At 44.7% G+C, this 25,052-nt stretch overlaps 1 pseudogene; it reads left to right on the top strand.

Annotated features, from left to right (window-relative positions):
- Positions 1-8,587: 8,587 nt before the first annotated feature.
- The window catches only part of LOC139579694 (uncharacterized), a 34,749-nt pseudogene continuing 18,284 nt past the window's right edge, over positions 8,588-25,052 (top strand).

The following is a 25,052-nucleotide window of genomic DNA, read 5'->3' as shown; positions in this document are numbered from 1 at the left end:
ACGACTCGTCAGTGAAGAGCACTTTTTGCCAGTCCTGTCTAGTCCAGCGACGGTGGGTTTGTACCCATAGACGATGTTGTTGTAGGTGATGTCTGGTGAGGACCTGCCTTACAATAGTCCAGCATCTCTCAGCCTATTGCGGACAGTCTGAGCACTAATGGAGGGATTTTGCGTTCCTGGTGTAACTCGGGCAGTTGTTGTAGCCATCCTGTACCTGTCCCGCAGGTGTGATGTTCGGATGTCCCGATCCTGTGCAGGTGTTGTTACGCGTGGTCTGCCACTGCGAGGACAATCAGCTGTCTGTTCTGTTTCCCTGTAGCGCTGTCTTAGGCGTCTCACAGTACGGACATTGTAATTTATTGCCCTGGCCACATCTGCAGTCCTCATGCCTCCTTGCAGCATGCCTAAGGCACGTTCATGCAGATGAGCAGGGATCCTGGGCATCTTTCTTTTTGTGTTTTTCAGAGTCAGTAGAAAGGCCTCTTTAGTGTCCTAAGTTTTCATAACTGTGACCTTAATTGCCCACTAATAGTCTGTAAGCTGTTTATGGATGATTCTCAATATTGAGGCTTATATGACAGTTTGTTCCAGCCCTGGGGAGCAGTGGTCAGGAAAAGGTCAGAAACTATGATCCATTACCACTCTGATGTGTTCTTATCCCACCCAACACACACACACTCGAATGCAGGGTTGGGTAGGCTACTTTCTAAATGTAATCTGTTGCAGTTACTAGTTACCTGTCCAAAATTGTAATCCGTAACACTGGACAGAGGAACTCTGCCTAGAAGGCCAGCATCCCGGAGTCGTCTCTTCACTGTTGACGTTGAGACTGGTGTTTGCGGGTCCTATTTAATGAAGCTGCCAGTTTCTTAAACTAGACACTCTAATGTACTTGTCCTCTTGCTCAGTTGTACACTGGGGCCTCCTACTCCTCTTTCTATTCTGGTTAGCGCCAGTTTGCGCTGTTCTGTGAAGGGAGTAGAACACAGCTTTGTACGAGATCTTCAGTTTCTTGGTAATTTCTCGCATGGAATAACCTCCATTTCTCAGAACAAGAATAGAAAGACGAGTTTCAGAAGAAACTATTTGTTTCTGGCCATTTTGAGCCTGTAATCGAACCCACAAATGCTGATGCTCCAAATACTCAACTAGTCTAAAGAAGGCCAGTTTAAATGCTTCTTTAATCAGGACAACTGTTTTCAGCTGTGCTAACATAATTGCAAAATGGTTTCTAATGATCAATTAGCCTTTTAAAATGATAAACTTGGATTAGCTAACACAACGTGCCATTGGAACACAGGAGTGATGGTTGCTGATAATGGGCCTCTGTACACCTATGTATATATTCCATAAGAAATCTGCTGTTTCCAGCTACAATAGTCATTTACAACATTAACAATGTCTACACTGCATTTCTGATCAATTTGATGTCATTTTAATGTACAAAAAAATAGCTTTTCTTTCAAAAGCAAGGACATTTCTAAGTGACCCCTAACTTTTGAACGGTAGTGTATATACAGTGGGGAGAACAAGTATTTGATACACTGCCGATTTTGCAGGTTTTCCTACTTACAAAGCATGTAGAGGTCTGTAATTTTTATCATAGGTACACTTCAACTGTGAGAGACGGAATCTAAAACAAAAATCCAGAAAATCACATTGTATGATTTTTAAGTAATTAATTTGCATTTTATTGCATGACATAAGTATTTGATACATCAGAAAAGCAGAACTTAATATTTGGTACAGAAACCTTTGTTTGCAATTACAGAGATCATACGTTTCCTGTAGTTCTTGACCAGGTTTGCACACACTGCAGCAGGAATTTTGGCCCACTCCTCCATACAGACCTTCTCCAGATCCTTCAGGTTTCGGGGCTGTCGCTGGGCAATACGGACTTTCAGCTCCCTCCAAAGATTTTCTATTGGGTTCAGGTCTGGAGACTGGCTAGGCCACTCCAGGACCTTGAGATGCTTCTTACGGAGCCACTCCTTAGTTGCCCTGGCTGTGTGTTTCGGGTCGTTGTCATGCTGGAAGACCCAGCCACGACCCATCTTCAATGCTCTTACTGAGGGAAGGAGGTTGTTGGCCAAGATCTCGCGATCCATGGCCCCATCCATCCTCCCCTCAATACGGTGCAGTCGTCCTGTCCCCTTTGCTGAAAAGCATCCCCAAAGAATGATGTTTCCACCTCCATGCTTCACGGTTGGGATGGTGTTCTTGGGGTTGTACTCATCCTTCTTCTTCCTCCAAACACGGCGAGTGGAGTTTAGACCAAAAAGCTCTATTTTTGTCTCATCAGACCACATGACCTTCTCCCATTCCTCCTCTGGATCATCCAAATGGTCATTGGCAAACTTCAGACGGGCCTGGACATGCGCTGGCTTGAGCAGGGGGACCTTGCGTGTGCTGCAGGATTTTAATCCATGACGGCGTAGTGTGGTACTAATGGTTTTCTTTGAGACTGTGGTCCCAGCTCTCTTCAGGTCATTGACCAGGTCCTGCCGTGTAGTTCTGGGCTGATCCCTCACCTTCCCCATGATCATTGATGCCCCACGAGGTGAGATCTTGCATGGAGCCCCAGACCGAGGGTGATTGACCGTCATCTTCAACTTCTTCCATTTTCTAATAATTGCGCCAACAGTTGTTGCCTTCTCACCAAGCTGCTTGCCTATTGTCCTGTAGCCCATCCCAGCCTTGTGCAGGTCTACAATTTTATCCCTGATGTCCTTACACAGCTCTCTGGTCTTGGCCATTGTGGAGAGGTTGGAGTCTGTTTGATTGAGTGTGTGGACAGGTGTCTTTTATACAGGTAACGAGTTCAAACAGGTGCAGTTAATACAGGTAATGAGTGGAGAACAGGAGGGCTTCTTAAAGAAAAACTAACAGGTCTGTGAGAGCTGGAATTCTTACTGGTTGGTAGGTGATCAAATACTTATGTCATGCAATAAAATGCAAATTAATTACTTAAAAATCATACAATGTGATTTTCTGGATTTTTGTTTTAGATTCCGTCTCTCACAGTTGAAGTGTACCTATGATAAAAAGTACAGACCTCTACATGCTTTGTCAGTAGGAAAACCTGCAAAATCGGCAGTGTATCAAATACTTGTTCTCCCCACTGTACACGACCAGTCAAAAGTTTGGACACATACTCATTCCAGGGTTTTTCTTTTTTTGACACATTTTTACATTGTAGAATAATAGTGACGATATCAAAACTATGAAATAACACATTTCGAGTCATGTAGTAACCAAAAAAGTGTGAAACAAATATACTTTATATTTGAGATTCTTCAAAGTAGCCACCCTTTGTGCCTTGTTGACAGCTTTGCACACTCTTGGCATTCTCTCAACCAGCATCATGAGGTAGTCACCTGGAATGCAATTCAAAGGTGTGCCTTGTTAATAGTTATTTTGTGGATTTTCTTTCCTTCTTAATGCGTTTGAGCCAATCAGTTGTGTTGTGACAAGGAAGGGGTGATATTCAGAAGATAGCCCTATTTGATAGCCCTATAAGTCCATATTATGGCAAGAACAGCTCAAATAAGCAAAGAGAAACGACAGTCTATCATTACTTTAAGACATGAAGGTCAGTCAATCTGGAACATTTCAAGAACTTTGAAAGTTTCTTCAGTCGCAAAAACCATCAAGCGCTGTGATAAAACTGGCTCTCATGAGGACTGCCACAGGAAAATAAGACCCAGAGTTACTACTGCTGCTGAGGATAAGTTCATTAGAGTTACCAGCCTTATGCGGTGATGCGCACTGTGTCTCCAGTGCACATTCACAGCTAGGACGGATTGTGCCGGTTCAGCGCTCCTGGTCTCCGGTGCGTCTCTTCGGCCCGCTCTACGCACTGTGTCTCCGGTGCGCCTTCACAGCCCAGTGCATCCTGTGCTAGCGCCCCAGTGTCTGTGCCTAACAGAACTGTTCGCTTTCGTTTTCGTTATTTTTATTTAAGTGTTTTTTGAATAAAAGGAATCATGAACACTTACCACGCTGCGCTTTGGTCTACTATTTCTACCACCAACGAGAGCCGTTACAGGTTCCTTATAGAACCAAAAAGGTTTCTATCGCTTGCTTCATATATGGAACCCCTAAACATTCTATATAGAACCCTTATATAGGTTTGGCATGTTGCCATTTATGAATTATGGCTACTCCTATTAATAGTAATATTTTGAGCTAAGAATATAATTTAATAACCAATTAAATAAATGGAGAAAAGATTACCAGCATAGTTTTTAAAATGTATTGTCATTATTTGCAATTATACTGTAGTTTGGAAATATGCACTGATGGCCAGAGAGGAATCTCTTTGTTTGAATGATGGCCCAGGTCAACTCTGGATGACTTCTTGATGACAATACAATACAATATACTTGTGTCTTCTGCTCCATTCTCAACCCGCCCAAACAGCAGACCTCACACAGACAGTTGAGACAAGCACAGGTTCATGCTGCATGCAGCACCCCTGGATGGAGAACGTATGGTGGGGTTAAGGGCCTTGCTCAAGAGTCTAACAGTAAGGGAATGTTTTGAGGATGGGAACCTAGCAGCCCTCCAGTTGTCAGATCAATTCTGCCTGTTTTTTTCTAGCGCCAGGCCCAGGATTCAAACCAGCCATCATTTGGGCCGCAAGTCCAACTCCTTCCACAGGTCCAACTCATTAGCCACTTGTAACATCTGCTTCCAACTCACACTCTCAAACACGTAGATCCCCTGAACGCAGCTCACTTTCCAGCCCACTTTCCAGCTCACACTCTCAAACACATAGATCCCCTGAACGCAGCTCACTCTCCAGATCCCAATCACCTGAATTCTGATCAACTGTTCACACACCTGTATGTCATTATCACGTGCTATTTAGTTCAGTTCTTTGCACCCTATCATTGTGAGGTATTGTTTGTTTTGTGACACACTTCTATTCGGAGCTCTTTTCCCCCCATAATTTAATCCTCCCGTGTATGATAGTTTTTGCCTGCCTCACTAACGACACCTTTTGTCTATTCCATGCCTGTACTTTACCCAGTCATCAACACCATTATTCCTGAAACCCTTGACCCACTGTAATTTGCATACCGCCCCAACAGATCCACAGATAATGGAATCTCTATTGCACTCCACACTGCCCTTTCCCACCTGGATAAAAAAGGAACACCTATGTAACACCTATCATTGACGACAGCTCAGCGTTTAACACCATAGTACCATCAAAGCTCATCACTAAGCTAAGGACCCAGGGACTTAACATCTCCTTCTGCAACTGGATCCTGAACTTCCTGACGGGCCGTCCCCAGGTGGTAAGGGTAGGTAACAACGCATCCGCCACGCTGATCCTCAACATGGGGGCCCCTCAGGGGTGCGTGCTCAGTCCCCTCCTGTACTCCCTGTTCACTCATGACTACATGGCCAGGCACGACTCATCATTAAGTTTGCTGATGACACAACAGTGGTAGGCCTGATCACCAACGACGATTAGACAGCCTATAGGGAGGAGGTCAGAGACCTAGCCGTGTGGTGCCAAGATATCAACTTCTCCCTCAACGTGATCAAGACAAAGGAGATGATTGTGGACTATAGGAAAAGGAGGGTCGAGCACACCCCCCATTCTCATCGACGGGGCTGTAGTGGAGCAGGTTGAGAGCTTCAAGTTCCTTGGTGTCCACAACAAACTAACATGGTCCAAACACACCAAGACAGTTGTGAAGAGGGAACGCCTATTCCCCCTCAGGAGACTGAAAAGATTTGGCATGGGTCCTCAGATCCTCAAAAGGTTCTACAGCTGCACCATCGAGAGCATCCTGACTGGTTGCATCACTGCCTGGTATGGTAACTGCTCAGCCTCCGACCGCAAGGCACTACAGAGGGTAGTGGGTACGGCCCAGTACATCACTGGGGCCAAGCTTCCTGCCATCCAGGACCTCTATACCAGGCGGTGTTAGAGGAAGTCCCTAAAAATTGTTAAAGACTCCAGCCACCCGACTGTTCTCTCGGCTACCGCACGGCAAGCAGTACCAGAGCGCCAAGTTTAGGTCCAAAAGGCATCTTAAAAGTTTCTACCCCCAAGCGATAAGGCTCCTGAACAGCTAATCAAATGGCTACCCGGACTATTTGCATTGCCCCCCCCCCCCCCCCCCTGTCTTTTACGCTGCTGCTACTCTCTGTTTATTATATATGCATAGTCACTTTAACTCTTCCTACATGTACATATTTACCTCAATTACCTCGACTAACTAATTATTTTTCTTTAAACTGCATTGTTGTTAAGGGCTTGTAAGTAAGCATTTCACTGTAAGGTCTACACCTGTTGTATTAAGTGCATGTGACAAATGAAATTTGATTTGATTTGATATTCCAGTCTGTGCGAGAGAAACAGTCTTGTAGCTTAGCATCTGCTTCATCGGACCACTTCTGTATTGAGCACATTGGTACTGTATTGGTACTTCCTGTTTGAGTTTTTACTTGTAAGCAGCAATCAAGAGGATAGAGTTATGGTCAGATTTGCCAAATGGAGGTCGAGGGAGAGCTTTGTATGTGTCTCTGTGTGTGTAAAGGTGATCTAGAGTTGTTTCGCATCTAGTTGCACAGGTGACATGCTGGTAGAAATGAGATAAGATGGATTTCAGTTTTCCTGCATTAAAATCACCGGCCACTAGGAGCGCCGCCTCTGGTTGAGCATTTACTGTGCAGCCGTCTTCATCGACCTGGCCAAGGCTTTCAACTCTGTTAATCACCGTATTCTTATCGGCAGACTCAACAGCCTTGATTTCTCAAATGACTTCTTCTCTGACAGAGTTCAGTGTGTCAAATGGAGGGCCTGTTGTCCGGACCTCTGGCAGTCTCTATGGGGGTACCACAGGGTTCAATTCTCGGGTCGACTCTTTTCTCTGTATATATCAGTGATGTCGCTCTTGCAGCGAGTGATTCCCTGATCAACCTCTACGCAGACGATACCATTCTGTATACATCTGGCCCTTCTTTGGACACTGTGTTAACAAGCCTCCAAACGAGCTTCAATGCCATACAACACTCCTTCCGTGGCCTCCAACTGCTCTGAAATGCTAGTAAAACTAAATGCATGCTTTTCAACGATTCGCTGCCCACACCCGCCCACCCGACTAGCATCACTACTCTGGACAGTTCCGACTTAGAATATGTGGACAACTTCAAATACCTAGATGTCTGGCTAGATTGTAAACTCTCCTTCCAGACTCATATTAAACATCTCCAATCCAAAATTATATCTAGAATTGGCTTCCTATTTCGCAAAAAAGCCTCCTTCACTCACGCCGCCAAACATACCCTCGTAAAACTGACTATCCTACCGATCCTTGACTTCAGCGATGTCATCTACAAAATAGCCTCCAACACTCTACTCTGCAAACTGGATGCAGTCTATCACAGTGCCATCCGTTTTGTCACCAAAGCCCCATACTCCACCCACCACTGCAACCTGTATCCTCTCGTCGGCTGGCCCTCGCTACATATTCGTCGCCAGACCCACTGGCTCCAGGTCATCTATAAGTCTTTGCTAGGTAAAGCTCCGCCTATCTCAGCTCACTGGTCACGATAAAAACACCCACCCGTAGCACGCGCTTCAGCAGGTATATCTCACTGGTCATCCCCAAAGCCAACACCCCCTTTGGCCGCCTTTCCTTCCAGTTCTCTGCTGCCAATGACTGGAACGAATTGCAAAAATCGCTGAAGCTGGAGACTTATATTCCAATAATAACTTTGGAAATGTGTGCGTTTCTATCAAAGTAAGTGCCTTATTACGTTGTAATAGCTTCTGCATGTTGTGTCTACTGTAGCATAATATTTTTGTGTATATTCTTTATAACCACGGACACGCGAGGTAACGTTACTCATTTCATAGCCTTTATGGTGTTATACTCAATGCTTAGGTAGCTAGCTACATTCTTCTATTAGCTCTGGAAAACAATGCTAATTGCGTCAGAGAAGTATTAGCATGTGTTGTATTTTGAAGCTACCCTGGCCTTATGACTCCCAAGTGGCGCAGCTGTCTAATGCGCAGCATTTCAGTGCTAGAGGCGTCACTACAGACACCCAGGTTGTCACATCTGCTCCCCTAGAGGGGGTGGGTTACTGTCACGTCTGCCCCCGCTCTTCCCTCCCCTGGCGCTTGAGGGCGCCAGGCTGCCTTGCATCACGCACTCCTGCCTTCCCTCGTCACGCGCTTCAGCAATATTGGACTCACCTGGACTCACTTATCACCTGTTTATTACCTCCCCTATATTTGTCAGTTTCTCTGCTCTGTTCCCCACTTCTGCATTAATTCTTTTTTGTTTGTATTACTAGTTTGCTGACGCTGTTCCTGTCTCGTTCCATGTCCGTTCTTTATTAAATGTTTGACTCCCCGTACCTGCTTCGTCTCTCCTGCGTCATACATGTGACAGAATTCAGAAGCCAACACACGAAGCATCGGGGAGTACTGGCGTTCCGGTTGGTATGGTGGCATCGGCTCTGGGTCGCCACCGATGGAACCGGGGGTGCCTAGCCAGCTCGTCGGGCTTCCACGCCCTAGCTGTCTCGAGAGGTTTCCTTGCCCCGGTTGGCTCGGATGGCGCCCATCCCACGCTGGGCCTCAGCTGGTCGTCAGTTCTTGTTCGCCCAGCCGGTCCAGGAGTTTTTTTTGTTTGTTTTTTGTTTTGTTGGTGACGTCGGGGTGTATTCCACCGCCAATGCAATCGGGGGTGTTTAAGCCAGCCTGTCGAGCTTTCACGCCCTGGCTGGCTCGAGAGGTTTCCTTGCCTCGGTTGGATCGGCGGCTTCCCTTCCCACATCACATTCCACCGGATCTTTGCGCTCCTTCTCTGCAGCGGGATTGACAGGCGTCTTGCCTCAGCCGGATCGTCAGGCTCTCACACTGCTGCCGGTTCGTTGGGCTTCCACGCCCAAATCGGCTTGCCCAGCACCCATGTCTCGGCCGGTTCGCCCAGGTGGGACGTCGGGTGGCGCCCCTAGAGGGGGAGTACTGTCACGTCTGCTCCCACTCTTTCCCCCCCTGGCGCTTGAGGGCGCCAGGATGCCCTGCATCATGTACTCCTATCATCCACACCTGCCTTCCCTCGTCATCAGCGATATTGGACTCACCTGGACTCATCACCTGTTATTACCTCCCCTATATTTGTCAGTTCCCCAGCTCTGTTCCCCGCTTCTGCATTGATTGTCTTCTGTTTGTGTTGCCTGTTTGCTGACTCTGTTCCTGTCTTGTTCCATGTCCGTTATTTATTTCATGTTTTACTACCTGTACCTGCTTCGTCTCTCCAGCGTCATTCCATGTGACACAGGTTCAAATCCAGACTGCGTTTCTATCAAAGTAAGTGCCTTATTATGTTATAATAGTTTCTGTAAGTCGTGTTATACCGTTTCTACTGCAGCTCACTCTATGTATGGAGCATAATATATTTGTGTATATTCCTTATAACCGCGGGCACGCGAGGTAATGTTACTCATTTCATAACCTTTATGGTGTTATATTCAATTGTGCTTATGTAGCTAGCTACATTCTTCTATTAGCTCTGTAAAACAATGCTAATTGCATCAGAGAGTATTGGCTTGTTGTATTTTGAAGCTACCCTGGCCTTGTGACTCCCAAGTGGCGCAGCGGTCTAAGGCACAGCATCTCAGTACTTGAGGCGTCACCAGACAAACTGATTCAAATCCAGGCTGCGTTTCTATCAAAGTAAGTGCCTTATTACGTTAATAGTTTCTGCATGTGAACTGTATGTCCAATTACAAAAATTCCTTGTTAAGTAATCATCTCACTTGTTAGTTGGCAGTGGCCATTGAGGGCTGTGTCGATCAGATGGAAAAATATCTTCTTATACCACTTGGTCATTTTCTGAGTGCATTCCATAAAGCTGTTTAACAGCTGTCCGCCTTATCCACTGCCCCCATTTTGAGGTAATCTGGTTTGATTTTTCTCTCTCCCGTCAGGTGGTCCACCTTCCCTGTGGCCGACATGGTTGCTGTATGGACAGTAGAGAGGACGTGGATGTCTCGTTTGTCATGTCACTTTACTGCCAGCTGTTGACCGTTCTCCTTGAACTCCGCCTCCCCTCTGCATCTTCCTACATCCAAATGCTGGCATCCCCTTCCTGTTTGACCTGACTGTGCCACAGGCCCCTGTGCTGTTGGAGAGCAGATGCTGGAAGAGTGTGGGACTGCTGTAACAGTTGTTTACATACAAAGTGTGTCCCTTGATGAGATGAGGAGCCAGCATGGTCATCACCACGGACCCGGACACCCCACACCCCTCATACTCAACAATGCATAGGTCCTTGTATGGCACAAAGACCCGACCAAATGCTGATGTCAGGCTGGTAAGAACATTTCTTATTTTGTATAGCGGGTCATTTAGGATGGCAGTAGCATTGTTGATGAAATGCAGTCATCGCAGCAGAACTAGGAAGCGGTCTTGGGAAAAGAGTGTAGCAAAGAAGGGAGTTGCAAACATGGGATCTGTGCTCCAGTATTCTCTTATGGAGTTCTTTACTATCCCCATGAGAAGGACTGTCACCACGAAGGTATACATTTCACTAATTGTGGTTGTCCCCCCCACTCCTGGCTCTCTCTTCTCCTGTAGCTCCAAGGCATAGTGATTGGTCTCTACTATGTCTCCCACCAGCTCCTCTGTCAGAAACAACTTGAAGCACTCTGCCTCAGATGGAAATGGCAAGGGGCGTTGCACTCCAGACTGGGACTCATCAAAGCAAACAGCAGGGCCAGGAGGGGTGAAATGGCTGGCAGCCTTCCAGCTACCACAGAACTCCTGTACTTTATCCACTGTCGGTCTGCCTCCATCACCACCAGCATCTTCAAAGGGAACTGTGACTTTGTCAGTGGATAAGGGGTACTCAGATTCAGGGTTCTCAATGGCTGGAGGGCAGCTCCTCACTGTCAGAATCTGATTCCTGACTTTCAGACTCATTGTCAGAATTTTTTTAAATATCCAGAATTTCCGCGTTTGTGAGTTGTCTCCTTTTGAAAGACGTTGCTAATGCTACAGCTTAGCTCACTAGCTACATACATAAACAACACTGAATGGCTCAGCATGGGAGTGAGAGGTTACGTGATTGACTGCCAGCACGCGCCATTTGTATCAATAAATCACTATTAGAAAATGATTTGTGTGGTAATTATTGATATATTTACTGTTTTATTCACATGTTTTACATTTACATTACATTTAAGTCATTTAGCAGACGCTCTTATCCAGAGCGACTTACAAATTGGTGCATTCACCTTATGATATCCAGTGGAACAACCACTTTACAATAGTGCATCTAACTCTTTTAAGGGGGGGGGGGGTTAGAAGGATTACTTTATCCTATCCTAGGTATTCCTTAAAGAGGTGGGGTTTCAGGTGTCTCCGGAAGGTGGTGATTGACTCCGCTGACCTGGCGTCGTGAGGGAGTTTGTTCCACCATTGGGGTGCCAGAGCAGCGAACAGTTTTGACTGGGCTGAGCGGGAACTGTACTAATACTGTTTTCAAGTAACGGTGATAAATCATGCATTGTAGATAGATTATAATGGGCACATATTATGTGTGTAAAATACTTTTTTGAAGGTTGTACTGATTATGATGAGCTATGCTAATTCCAGCTGTGTGTGTGGAGCCATGTTTGTTGACATACAATGCTTTCTGGGTTTCACATAATCGTTTGTTGGACCAAAGATGGTAAGAAAATGAGGTGAGTAGGGGTTCACTCATTTTTTGAGAACTTCAGGAAGTGAATGGTGGGATGTGAACGATGGTAGACGACACACCGCTTCAACATGCATACTATTAACTGACCAAATTAATATTTTCTTATCTTATTATCTTTGGTTTCTGTGAGGAAAAAAAGCATGGCGGCACGCTGAAACTAATCATCGTCGGGTTACTTTCAATTTCTAGAAAGGTTTTTACTCAATTATTTCGATCTATGGTGAGCTCACCCGTGATGTGATTAATTATAAATAGAAAATGCTATTAGCTAATTCATATTGTAGTTTATGTCAGCCGAGAGATACAAATATGACCTCTTGTGTTGCGTCAATCTTTCCTCAGTTAGCGCTAGGACAAGTGTAGCCTACATTTTTCGGGTTTGGATGTTTGTGTTATGCTATAGATACTTCTGTGAATATCTGAACATTGCATCCAAAAATAAACTGCTCACATTCTGGACATAACTTTGTAACGGCAGTGTTTGTGTAAATAGTTTCTAAAAAAAAGTGTGGCCAGCTCAAATGCTGATTGTTGCGTCATTCAAAACTGTCCGTTCTAAATAAGCGTTCTAAATAAACGTTCTAATCACACAGGTGTGATCGTACGCTTCAGGGACCACTGTAGAATGATCACACCCGTGTGATGGTATGTGTGGAAGGGTTAATATTAGAGATCGAGCACAGCAGACACACACCACCCCCATTGAGTTTACACAACGCTGCCGTTCTGTCTTGCCAATGTACACGCACGCACACACAGAACTTTAGGGACTGCGTGAGAGAGTGACTCTGGGCTAGCCTCTCTCTGTGTGTGTGTGTGTGTGTGTGTGTGTGTGTGTGTGTGTGTGTGTGTGTGTGTGTGTGTGTGTGTGTGTGTGTGTGTGTGTGTGTGTGTGTGTGTGTGTGTGTGTGTGTGTGTGTGTGTGTGTGTGTGTGTGTGTGTGTGTGTGTGTGTGTGTGTGTGTGTGGTGTGTGTGTGGTGTGTGTGTGTGTGTGTGTGCGGCAGTCCTCCAAGAGTTGGATGGATGAGGTATGAGGAGCCGTCAAGGTTCAGGGCATAGTCCCACACGTTTCCCTCTATCGCTCTTTCATGCTGAATGAGTGAGTGGAGGAGGAGGCAAACAGTGACTTGACTTTATTAGCTACGAAAACAACTTGTTTTCAATTACAGTCTAATTTAAGCCACATCCAAACCTACACATCCCAATTATAATCCTATGTCATATGTCATGTTTTCGTGGTAGAGAGCTGCATTGCGGTATTTCAACTCTTTCCCATGGTCATATAAACTCATAGAACGGTTTGGGGTTTTGTTGAAACCTACTGCTCCCACCAGGTAGACTTTCCTTCTTATTCCCTTTTGACAGGATCAAATGCTTGAATCTTGACCTAAGTGTATGCATGGGCAGCACCGTAGCTTGTAAACAAAGACAATGTCTAAACATTTCTATGGCTGTTTTGATTGAATTCCAGTCCACGACAGTGTGGTGTGTGTGTGCCCGGGCATGCATGTCTGCATATCTGTATGTCTGTGTAAATTTGTCTGGATTATATGGCCTTGGACATTTCAAGGCTAACAGATTCTCCAGTTATGAGTGAAAGTGGGAGCAGATGTTTCTTTTTTTATGTATTTTCTCACAAATTTGCTTCAATAAAGATATGGCAAACTTCCAGTTATTTATTTGATAATGGCATAATGTTTATCTGTCCGTTCTCACTAAACTAATCTCTTCGAATCATCAGCATTGTCACAGTGCAGAGTTAAAGGGTAGTATAATTCATGTCCACAAGTCTTGCATGCCAAGCACACACACACACAGTAACTGACATGAATGTTAACAGGTGCCGTAGTTTAGCGTGATCATTATGTCAATCATGAGAGCTGCTGTACGTGCTTGGAGAGTATGTGCCTGTGTATGTGCACGTGTGTGACATAGAGAGTTTGTGTGTTTAGGGTCGCAGATGGTACTGTATGTCACTACACATTGAGTGAACTTGTTTCTGAGCCTGGCAAAGAGATAACACTCACACTTGCACGCACGCACACACACAAAGTATCAATCGTGTCCATGAATTATAAATGCCATGACTTTGATTTAATCAGTGCATGAAAGTGACAGCATTCAAGCTTGTTTTACTTGTGTAATTCCATACAAATTAAGACAGATGCTTTGAGTTCTCTGCTCTTACACATCAACAGAAATAAGCAAAAACACATTACTGGTGGCTGTGTTGGCTGTCTGTGCCTGTGTGTTGGTTTTCTATGACCGTGTGTGTCTGTGCATGCGTGCGTGCGGGTGTGTGGGCGTGCACGTCTGTGTGTGTGGGTGTGCACGTATGTGTGTGTGTAACCTTGTGCATGCCTGTGCACATATGTGGCTGCGTGTGTGCTCTATACCCTGCAGTCAAATGTCCTAAACTAGAGGAGAGTGGGTGTATGTGTCAAACCCAGAGGATCCTTCCCATCGTCAGGCAGAAACATGAGTACTGAGCTCTGTCAGACATTGGTGGCTGACTGACATTTTCCACCGCACTAGAACCTCCCTTAGTGCTGACGGCTACATGCTAACGACAGCTCCATGCTAATGTTGGCGTGTCTGACACAGCCTTAAAGAGGCAGCTGATGAAATGATTGGCCTCTGGTTCCCCTACAGGAAGCGCTGGGCTGACCACTGAGGTGGGTAACTGTAACTGTACTGCTGTAAAGACGGATAGAAATGTAGACATGTACAGTATCTATATAGGGCTCTGGAAACTCCGATATAGAATGACAAACAGCCATGTTTTCTATTTCCATTTAGAATCCTTTGATGGCTAGAATAATAGAGCACTATTAAGACTTTCATTCACTCATATATACGATTTCTATCCCAAACATGAACCGAAACAAGAGTCGCGTGTGTATGTTTAAGAAATGTGGTTACCCTTAGGCCTATTTTTCATTTAGAGTGATTGCATCCCTTGTGAGGATTGCAGGCCCATTGAGGAGACGTAAAGTAGAGAGCAGCAAAAACAAAAACTCCGAATACACTGTTTTACAGAACACACCCTTCATGTTACTGACTGATTAAGGAAACCTTGCGGGCTCTCATAAAATAAAACAGCGTCCTTCTCTCTCTTACTCATAGAATAAAACAACATTTTATCCTTCCACAAAAACACACAGGCAGCACTTTTTCCTGTGTTTTTTTCTGGGACTAAAATATTTGTAGAGTGTAATTAGATTAATAAATAGTACTGGGTAGTAAATCACAACCACTATCTGTGTGTGTGTGTGTGTGTGTGTGTGTGTGTGTGTGTGTGTGTGTGTGTGTGTGTGTGTGTGTGTGTGTGTGTGTGTGTGTGTGTGTGTGTGTGTGTGTGTGTGTGTGTGCGTGCGTGCGTGCGTGCGTGCGTGCGTGCGTGCGTGCGTGCGTGTGTGCCTGTGTGTATATGTCTGTGTATAATGGATGTTGTTCATGTATGCGTTTGTGTGTGTTTACGGTAATTGCCTGCGTGTATGTATGTGGCTAAGGGGTGGGATGCTAAACAATGGTAACAAAATCATTAAATAAATGTTCCCCTAATCCACCAGGCATGGCTCCCACTGCATTACCTCTAGCGGTTGGCTGGCTGGGCTAGGGTGGAGCAGCGGTGGGGTGGTGGTGATGTGGTGGTCTGGATTGTGCCAGTTTCTGTTGTAATAAAGACATTAAAAAGCTCCCCGTTAAACTATTTTAGGCACAGGGGTTGGCAAGGTGGGGTGCTGGGGCTTTAAAAGGGGGCATAAACATAAAGAGAGTTAGAGAGAGGCCTGCGCTGAGCTCCCAGGCAGCCAGTGTTTCTGTGCCAGGACACCTCTGTGTCGCTGATGGCTAGAATGAAGTAATTACTAACACATGGTTATTAATGGGCTCACTGGAGACCTGTGGGATGGATGGAAGAGAGAGAGAGTGAGAGAGAGAGAAAGATTAAATTCAGAGAGAAAAAGGAGTAAGGAGAAAGAGAAAACAAAGGAGTCCGTTGAGGTATCCTCCCTGGTTGGCGTGTACCCACAACTCTTTAACACCCTGAGAGATGGAACAATGGGTACCATCTGACTGATGAGGGTTGATGGGAAAGAGGGGTTTGTAGATCCATGACAGCTTCTCCATGGAGACGGCTCTAATGTGAGACATATAACGCAGAGATTTTTCTTGATGTGGTGTAATGGTAATTATGTCACCCAGAGTCTGACTGTGCCGGTAGTGGAGACGCTGCTTGAGAAATTATCCACACCTACAAACCAATGCTGATGAAAGGGCTCGGCCACTGTTTCAAAACGCCTCATTGCATTAAGAAAAACTCTTGCGGTGGTGACAGCAACATTTACAAGGTTGTAACTCAAATTAGATAAACAAATAGTTGAAATCATATTACTAAGTGACTCCTCATCTTCTCACACTGAGGTTGGTATTGCAGGACGAGAAAGTTCAGGACCATTATTTAACCTCCAAAGTTCAAATTCAGGCAACACCTAGAGGGCAACATTTTCATAAGTAGCCTACATCATTTTCTGGTTGTAAACAGGTCTTCTGGTTAAAGACACATCAGATAACAAGAGTACAACAATGACTTGTAAAATCCAGGCAATACAACCAAATAATACAACTTGACCATGAGGTCACAGTCTGACTGTATTGCAAATAGTTTTGCCTGCTTGGATCGTGTTGACACATTAAGGTGCTGATCACTGTTCTATTTCCCACAGTCAGCATTACATCTGTCCAGTCATTCCTTGTGTTTAGTAATTCTGTCACATCAACCAATCACAGTACGGCTAGCTAGACTACTGGGATCTGCAACGTTAATGTGAGACTAATCTGAGCAATAAGGTGCACATGTAAAGCTAATGATCAAAGGGTGCCTGTGTGTGTTACTGGGTTCCCATGATATCAGACCACCATGTTGTCTGGGTCTCGGTATCAGCTGTGGTTACGTGACTTAATGAACGGTTTGGGGCATCTGTCACCAAGAGCTTAATGTATCCTGATGTTCATAATCGGAATACCTCAGTGCTAGAGGCCTGGATCTAATTAAGAGTGTATTTCTCTCTCTCTCTGTGTGTGTGTGTGTGTGTGTGTGTGTGTGTGTGTGTGTGTGTGTGTGTGTGTGTGTGTGTGTGTGTGTGTGTGTGTGTGTGTGTGTGTGTGTGTGTGTGTGTGTGTGTGTGTGTGTGTGTGTGTGTGTGTGTGCGTGTGTGTGTTGCATGAGGTTGTATTTTTAGACTGCTGGCTGGTGGCAATAATGTAATTACTTGTTCAGTATTTAAAGTTGGAAATTCAAACATTGCAGATTGTAAAATGAATTTTTGATGCAACAGCTTACTAATCAGCTACCAATAGATTTTTGGGAAATACAACTGTCATGTATAGGCTACCTGAGCTGTCCTGGCGCTCTCTCCCAGCTTGGGTAGAAAGTTGCTGTGCATAAAACCAGTCTACTAATGCCAAACAATATGGTCATAATACATTATTTAAAAAAATCTCCAAGCTCTGTCAAATTGGTTGTTGATCATTGCTAGACAAACATTTTCAGGTCTTGCCATAGACTTTCAAGTAGATTTAAGTCAAAACTGTAACTTGACCACTCAGGAACATTCACTGTCTTCTTGGTAAGCAACTCTAGTGTAGATTTGACATTGTGTTTTAGGTTATTATCCTGCTGAAAGGTGAATTCATCTCTCAGTGTCTGGTGGAAAGCAGACTGAACCTAGTTTTCCTCTAGGATTTTGTCTGTGCTCCTTTCCAATTGTTTTTTATCCTGAAAAACGTCCCGGTCCTTAACAATTACAAGCATACCCATAACATGATGCAGTCACCACTATGCTTGAAAATTGGAGAGTGGTACTCAATAATGTGTTGTATTGGATTTACCCCAAACATAGCACTTTGTTTTCAGGATGAAAAATGAATTGCTTTGCCACATTTTTTGCAGTATTACTTTAGTGCTTTGTTGCAAACAGAATACATGTTTTTGAATATTTGTTATTCAGTGCAGGCTTCCTTATTTTCACTCTGTCAGTGAGGTTAGTATTGTGGAGTACAAAAGCTGAAGAACATACGCACATCCAGGAACTTTCCGCAGGTGCTGGAGTTGTAGGCAAACTCATGAACAAAAGAAAGGAAAACGCAGAACACTGCTGCTCATGCTCCCAGGTGATATTTATTTCTAACAACATTTCAACCCTTAGGTCTTCATCAGGCATCCATTTGGAGTATTGTGGAGTAACTACAATGTTGTTGATCCATCCTCAGTTTTCAACTATCAGAGCCATTAAACTCTGTAACTGTTTTAAAGACACCATTGGCCTCATGGTGAAATCCCTGACTTCCTCTCCGGCAACTGAGTTAGGAAGGATGTCTGTATCTTTGTAGTGACTGGGTGTATCGATACACCATCCAAAGTGTAATTCATAACTTCACCATGCTAAAAGGGATTTTCAATGTCTGCTTTTTTTACCCCTCTACCAATAAGTGCCCTTCTTTGCGAGGTTTTGGAAAACCTCCCTGGACTTTGTGGTTGAATCTGTGTTTGAAATTCACTGCTCAACTGAGGGACCTTGTAAATTATTGTATTTGTCAGGTACAGAGATGATGTAGTCATTCAGAAATCATTAACTTCTTTGGGATCGGTGTCCCTTTCACAGAACGGTTGAGCTAACGTAGGCTAAGGAGATTAGCATGAGGTTGTAAGTAACAAGAACATTTCCCAGGACATAGACGTATCTGATATTAGCTTAAATTCTTGTTCATCTAACTGCACTGTCCAATTTACAGTAGCTATTACAGTGAAAGAATACCATGCTATTGTTTGAGGAGAGTGCACAATTTTGAACATGAAAAGTTATTAATAAACAAATTAGGCACATTTGGGCAGTCTTGATAAAAATCTTTTAACAGAAATGCAATGGTTCATTGGATCAGTCTAACACTTTGCACATACACTACTGTCATCTAGTAGCCAAAATCTAAATTGCACCTGGGCTGGAATAATACATTATGACTTTTCTCTTGCATTTCATAGATGATGGTATAAAAAAAAGAAGAAAAAGAAAACGGTTCGTTTTTTATTTGTATTATCTTTTACAAGATCTATTGTGTTATATTTGCCTACATTCCTTTCATATTTCCATACATTTCAAAAGTGTTTCCTTTAAAATGGTACCAAGAAAATGCATATCCTTGCTTCAGAAGAGCCTGAGCTACAGGCAGTTAGATTTGGGTATGTCATTTTAGGTGAAAATTGAAAAAAGGGGCGGATCCTTAAGAGGACAAAGACTGAGTCCATACAACTTATTATGTGACTTGCTAAGCATATTTTTACTCCTGAACTTATTTAGGCTTGCCATAACGAAGAGGTTGAATACTTACTGACTCAAGACATTTCAGCTTTTAATATTTAATCAATTGGTTAAAAAAATTACAACATTATTCCACTTTGACATTATGGGGTATTGTGTGACAAAACATCTAAATATAATCCATTTAAAATTTAGGCTGTAACACAACAAAATGTGGAAAAAGTCAAGGGATGTGAATACTTTCTGAAGGCACATTTAGATGCTATTTAGCTGATATTTATAAACTTTTTATAAAAAATGACACATCGAATAGCCTGACAATGAGGGAAAAAGTACATTTTACATCTACATTTTACTTATTTTGCAGACGCTCTTATCCAGAGCGACTTACAGTGGTGAGTGCATACATTTTCATATTTGTTCGTACTAGTCCCCTGTGGGAATTGAACCCACAATACAGGATCAATTCAGCCATTATGTATTGTTGAACTCACTGGGTTTTGTCTGACTAAGAGCCTACACAAATGGGCTGCAATATTCAAGATAAATTGAATCAAATCAAATCAAATCCAACTTGAGAGAGTCCCCTGGTCTCCTTTCTTCTTTTTTTCACAAAACATATAACATTCACAGACAAAAATAATAAACAACTTAACATTACATACATTCCCACAAACATTAATGACATCACACTTGCTCAGACCCACATGTTTCCACCGTATCCACACCCAATGTTGTTTCTATACCCCATATGACTTAAGATTGTGTTATGTTGTTACTGTCTGTAGACATACTTTTGATTCTACCATTCTCTTAATGTTGGAGTATCGTTTAACTTCCAGTGTTCAAGTAATACACTACAAAAGTATGTGTACACGTGTTCGTCGAACATCTCATTCCAAAATCATGGGCATTAATATGGAGTTGGTCCGCCTTTTGCTGCTCTTACAGCCTCCACTCTTCTGGGAAGACTTTTCACTAGATGTTGGAACATTGCTGCAGCGATTTGCTTCCATTCAGCCTCAAGAGCATTAGTGAGGTCGAGCACTGATGTTGGGCGATTAGGCCCGCAGTCGGCATTCCAATTCATCCCAAAGGTGTTTGATGGGGTTGAGTTCAGGACTCTGTGCAGGCCAGTCTAGTTCTTCCACACTGATCTTGACAAACCATTTCTCTATGGACCTTGCTTTCTGCTCAGGGGCATTGTCATACCGAAACAGGAAAGGGCCTTCCCCAAACTGTTTCCACAAAGTTGGAAGCAGAGAATCGTCTAGAATGTCACTGTACTGTATGCTGTAGCGTTAAGATTTCCCTTCACTGGAACTAAGGGGATTAGCCCGAACAATGAAAAACAGCCCCAGACCATTATTCCTCCTCTACCAAACTTTACAGTTAGCACTATGCATTCGAGCAGGTAGCGTTCACCTGGCATCCACCAAACCCAGATTCATCCGTCGGACTGCCAAATGGTGAAGCGTGATTCATCACTCCAGAGAATGCATTTCCACTGAGTCCAATGGCGGCGAGCTTTACAACACTCCAGCCAACGCTTTGAATTGCACATGGGGATCTTAGGCTTGTGTGCAGCTGCTCGGCCATTGAAACTAATTTCATGAAGCTCCCAACGAACAGTTATTGTGCTGACGTTGCTTCCAGAGGCAGTTTGGTACTCGGTAGTTAGTGTTGCAATCAAGGACAGATGATTTTTACACACTACACGCTTCAGCACTATGCGGTTCCGTTCTGTGAGCTTGTGTGGTCTACCACTTTGCAGCTGAGACGTTGTTGCTCCTAGACATTTCCACTTCACAATAACAGCACTTACAGTTGACCAGGGCAGCTCTAGCAGGGCAGACATTTGATGAACTGACTTGTTGGAAAAGGTGGCATCCTATGATGGTGCCACGTTGAAAGTCACTGTCTTCAGTACAGGCCATTGTACTGACAATGTTTGTCTATGGAGATTGCATGGCTGTGTGCTCAATTTTATACACCTGTCAGCAACAGGTGTGGCTGAAATAGCTGAATCCACTAATATGAAGGGGTGTGCACATACTTTTGGCCAATATAAGTGACAAAAATAATATTGTCCAACCCATGAGTTCTCACCACACCCCATATGCCATGTCTTGAAATATGCTGATAGACGAACTAAAAGTTCATTCACATTGTAAAACTTCTGACAGCCAACTTTCTAACTCTGCCAATAACTTTTTGACTTCATAGCACTCCCAGAAGGCATGAAATATTGAGTAATTGTTCGTTTTACACTTTAGACATGACTCTGCCTTTGTGCTGTAGAATGTGTGAATTTTGTCTCTTGTATAATAAATGATACACATTTGTTTATACTGGATTAAGCGTACATTTTTGTTAATTGCAATTTTGTTCATTATGCTCCATCTTGTGCCAATATCAGTTATTTTTAAGTCTTGGTTACAATCGTTTATTCATTTTTTTCTAAGAGATTGTCAGAAGGATAAACACTCTGCAAGGTTTTGTATATCTTACCCATCATATGAGTATCTTTTTCTGACTCAAGTAGGATTTTCGAAATGTTGTGATATAAAACTTTTAAGTTGCATATATTTGAAAATGTTTACATTGGTCAGTCCAAAATTGCTTTTTTATTATTTTATGGAAATCATTTTATTTCCTATTACCACGTCATTTACGTTTTCTATGCCTTTAGTTTTTCATGTTGGCCAATTTATCAGTGAATTCTGAAAAGCTATCCAAGGATTGTTCCATATGGGGTGTGTTTTTAGGGAGTGATGTTGGTTCTTGTACAATCTTTTAGATTTTCTTCCATGTTGTTATAGTGTTCTTAATTATGAAGTTGTTTTAATGTTCTTGGCTCCATCCTTTGAAAACAAGCACGTGGAAAGATTGTGTTATGCAGATGAATGAGGACCCAAAAGCGACGTAATAGTAACAGAGTCTTTATTCCAGTATAAAACAAATAATGATACTCCTGGATATAAATCAATGGAACTCCAAAACAGGAAACTGAAATCCTCTCGTCAATAGAGAGGAACGACTGGAGACGCGACCACAGACTGCAGGTCGCTTCAGGAAGGCACAGGCCGTAGCTGACATAGACACCTGCTCACACGCAGCATCTGAAGAAGGCAAAAGAACACGACAGGGCGGAACAAGACACAGGAACTGCAAACATCAAACAAGAATCCGACAAGGACAGGAGCGGAAAACAGGGAGAAATAGGGACTCTAATCAGAGGGCAAAATAGGGGACAGGTGTGAAAGAGTAAATGAGGTCGTAGGGAGAATGAGAAACAGCTGGGAGCATGAACGGAACGATAGAGAGAGAAAGAGAAAGAACCTAATAAGACCAGCAGAGGGAAGCACAGGGACAAGACATGATCAAAGACAAAACATGACAGTACCCCCCCACTCACCGAGCGCCTCCTGGCGCACTCGAGGAGGAACCCTGGCGGCAACGAAGGAAATCATCGATCAACGAACGGTCCAGCACGTCCCGAGATGGAACCCAACTCCTCTCCTCAGGACCGTAACCCTCCCAATCCACTAAGTACTGGTGACCACGTCCCCGAGAACGCATGTCCATGATCTTCCGTACCTTGTAAATAGGAGCGCCCTCGACAAGGACGGGGGGGGGGGAGGGAAGACGAACGGGGGCGCGAAGAAAAGGCTTGACACAGGAGACATGGAAGACAGGGTGGACGCGACGAAGATGTTGCGGAAGAAGCAGTCGCACAGCGACAGGATTGACGACCTGAGAGACACGGAACGGACCAATGAACCGCGGAATCAACTTGCGAGAAGCTGTCGTAAGGGGAAGGTTACGAGTGGAAAGCCACACTCTCTGACCGCGACAATACCTAGGACTCTTAATCCTACGCTTATTGGCGGCTCTCACAGTCTGCGCCCTGTAACGGCAAAGTGCAGACCTGACCCTCCTCCAGGTGCGCTCACAACGTTGGACAAAAGCCTGAGCGGAGGGAACGCTGGACTCGGCGAGCTGGGACGAAAACAGAGGAGGCTGGTAGCCAAGACTACTCTGAAACGGGGACAGCCCGGTAGCAGACGAAGGAAGCGAGTTGTGAGCGTACTCAGCCCAGGGGAGCTGTTCTGCCCAAGACGCAGGGTTTCGAAACGAAAGGCTGCGTAAAATGCGACCAATCGACTGATTGGCCCTTTCTGCTTGACCGTTAGACTGGGGATGAAACCCGGAAGAGAGACTGACGGAAGCACCAATCAAACGACAGAACTCCCTCCAAAACTGTGACGTGAATTGCGGACCTCTGTCTGAAACGGCGTCTAACGGGAGGCCATGAATTCTGAACACATTCTCAATGATGATTTGTGCCGTCTCCTTAGCGGAAGGAAGCTTAGCGAGGGGAATGAAATGTGCCGCCTTAGAGAACCTATCGATAACCGTAAGAATCACAGTCTTCCCCGCAGACGAAGGCAGACCGGTAATAAAGTCTAAGGCGATGTGAGACCATGGTCGAGAAGGAATGGGAAGCGGTCTGAGACGACCGGCAGGAGGAGAGTTACCTGACTTAGTCTGCGCGCAGTCCGAACAAGCAGCCACGAAACGACGCGTGTCCCGCTCCTGAGTAGGCCACCAAAACCGCTGGCGAATAGAAGCAAGCGTACCCCGAACGCCGGGGTGGCCAGCTAACTTGGCAGAGTGAGCCCACTGAAGAACAGCCAGACGAGTAGAGACAGGAACGAACAGAAGGTTACTAGGACAAGCGCGCGGCGACGCAGTGTGAGTGAGTGCTTGCTTTACCTGTCTCTCAATTCCCCAGACAGTCAACCCGACAACACGCCCTTCAGGGAGAATCCCCTCGGGGTCGGTAGAAGCCACAGAAGAACTAAAGAGACGGGATAAGGCATCAGGCTTGGTGTTCTTATTTCCCGGACGATAGGAAATCACGAACTCGAAACGAGCGAAAAACAACGCCCAACGAGCTTGACGTGCATTAAGTCGTTTGGCCGAACGGATGTACTCAAGGTTCTTATGGTCAGTCCAAACGACAAAAGGGACGGTCGCCCCCTCCAACCACTGTCGCCATTCGCCTATGGCTAAGCGGATGGCGAGCAGTTCGCGGTTACCCACATCATAGTTGCGTTCCGATGGCGACAGGCGATGAGAAAAGTAAGCGCAAGGATGGACCTTATCGTCAGACTGGAAGCGCTGAGACAGAATGGCTCCCACGCCCACCTCTGAAGCGTCAACCTCGACAATGAATTGTTTAGTGACGTCAGGAGTAACAAGGATAGGAGCGGATGTAAAACGCTTCTTGAGGAGATCAAAAGCTCCCTGGGCGGAACCGGACCACTTAAAGCAAGTCTTGACAGAAGTCAGAGCGGTGAGAGGGGCAGCCACTTGACCGAAATTACGAATGAAACGCCGATAGAAATTAGCGAAACCGAGAAAACGCTGCAACTCGACACGTGACTTAGGGACGGGCCAATCGCTGACAGCCTGGACCTTAGCGGGATCCATCTGAATGCCTTCAGCGGAAATAACAGAACCGAGAAAAGTGACAGAGGAGACATGAAAGGCGCACTTCTCAGCCTTCACGTAGAGACAATTCTCTAAAAGGCGCTGGAGTACACGTCGAACGTGCTGAACATGAATCTCGAGTGACGGTGAAAAAATCAGGATATCGTCAAGGTAAACGAAAACAAAAATGTTCAGCATGTCTCTCAGTACATCATTAACTAATGCCTGAAAGACAGCTGGAGCATTAGCGAGACCGAACGGCAGAACCCGGTATTCAAAATGCCCTAACGGAGTGTTAAACGCCGTTTTCCACTCGTCCCCCTCTCTGATGCGTACGAGATGGTAAGCGTTACGAAGGTCCAACTTAGTAAAGCACCTGGCTCCCTGCAAAATCTCGAAGGCTGACGACATAAGGGGAAGCGGATAACGATTCTTAACCGTTATGTCATTCAGCCCTCGATAATCCACGCAGGGGCGCAGAGTACCGTCCTT

The sequence above is a fragment of the Salvelinus alpinus genome, chromosome 6 (assembly GCF_045679555.1).
Source record: "Salvelinus alpinus chromosome 6, SLU_Salpinus.1, whole genome shotgun sequence".
Lineage (NCBI taxonomy): Eukaryota > Metazoa > Chordata > Actinopteri > Salmoniformes > Salmonidae > Salvelinus > Salvelinus alpinus.
The sequence above is the reverse complement of the archived record's forward strand: the minus strand, read 5'-3'. Positions and strand labels throughout refer to the sequence as shown.